The sequence below is a fragment of the Aplysia californica genome, unplaced genomic scaffold (assembly GCF_000002075.1).
Source record: "Aplysia californica isolate F4 #8 unplaced genomic scaffold, AplCal3.0 scaffold00220, whole genome shotgun sequence".
NCBI classification, from domain to species: Eukaryota; Metazoa; Mollusca; class Gastropoda; order Aplysiida; family Aplysiidae; genus Aplysia; species Aplysia californica.
In genome coordinates, this window is record NW_004797490.1 from 153318 (window position 1) to 154719 (window position 1402).

Below are 1402 nucleotides of genomic sequence, written 5' to 3' on the forward strand. Positions count from 1 at the left end.
TTATTATTATTATGATTATTATTATTGCTATTGTTAATCATTAAAATTATTTAATCAATTAATTAATTAATTAATTAATTTTGGTTGGGGTGAGGGTAAGGTAGAGGGGTGGGGGGAGGATCATGTGTTTATCTCTCTGCTACCTGGTGTCAAAGGTGTAGTAGAAAAGAATGCATCTCCCGTGTTGGGAACATAATTTCCTTTTATATAAAACTGAGTATCTGCACCTGTCCGATCGATAGGACGTTGTGTTCGACTCTGCCCGCGATGGCCCTGGCAAACGGGACTGTATCAATGCACCTCTAAAAAATTAATGATCTTACCTGGTTTTTATTTGTTTTAGTAAACGTTTTATGGAAATAGCTACACAATTAGGTTATATAGGCGCCAAAGAGGGAGTAACAAAAATAAAAAAAGAAGGGGGAGAGATAAAGATGATAGCTATTTGATAGGAAAGAAGGAGCAAATCATACCATAGCACCCGCCAACCACACACTAATTTGTCGGTGGAGATTTAAAAAACAACCTATTAACTAAACATGTTTAAATGGTTTAGTAGACGCAAAGACATTTTTTGAAGCACGAGGGCTAAGCACACTAGTTACCATGAAGACATAGGTGAATGATAAAAGTAAAATATACTAGAGAAGACCAGGGTACACCGTTAGCTGTGTAGACATTGTGGAAAAATACGACAAAGGTGATATCCCGGCTGGAATCCATTATGTAGTGTTTGTGAACTGTAGTTATTTCTTTTTAAAAAAATTGATATAGCTGGCTCTTTGTATTTTTGGCAGTCATTTTAAAGATTGACGTTAAATCCGAGACCACTTATATCTAAGATAACCATATTGTATTGAAAACTACGTTGAATTTATTGTGTATCAAAGAAAAGAAAAGTCCAAGTAAATCTCACAAAACATTTCTTCAAGTGAGCAAACAAAAACAAATATTATTTCAAACTTATATCGCAGCATAACAGCATACTTTAAGTCCAACCGAGCCAGGAAACATGTGAGATCTGAGAGGAGCTACGTACGGTCCCATCTAATTGAAGTACGCTGTGGGTTTGTATGCACCTCATCTCTCTTTCTTTCTCTTTCCACAATTTTATCTCTTTCGCCAGCTAACTGCGAATGCTACTTACTAACAAACAATTACTCTGCAGAACCACGAGGATGAGCCCTTGTCAAAGTGGCTCTGACATCCCTGGACATCCGTCTTCCACACCGTGAAAGCAATTCATCAGCATCCTTCTGGGAGAACGCGTCCATATCAGTCTCTGCTCTTTGATTATGTTGGTACCACAACATACTTTCAGATGCATAGCTTTGTTATTTGTTATATAAGTGAGATGTACGGGTCTTGTGGGGGGGGAGGGGGAGCTGTCAGCGTCGGAAGG

General features: G+C 38.1%; 1 long non-coding RNA gene across 1 annotated transcript in view; it reads right to left on the minus strand.

The window, feature by feature from the left end:
• Positions 1-1402, minus strand: part of LOC101855424 — a 169961-nt gene that overhangs the window by 140892 nt on the left and 27667 nt on the right. The window lies entirely within an intron of this gene.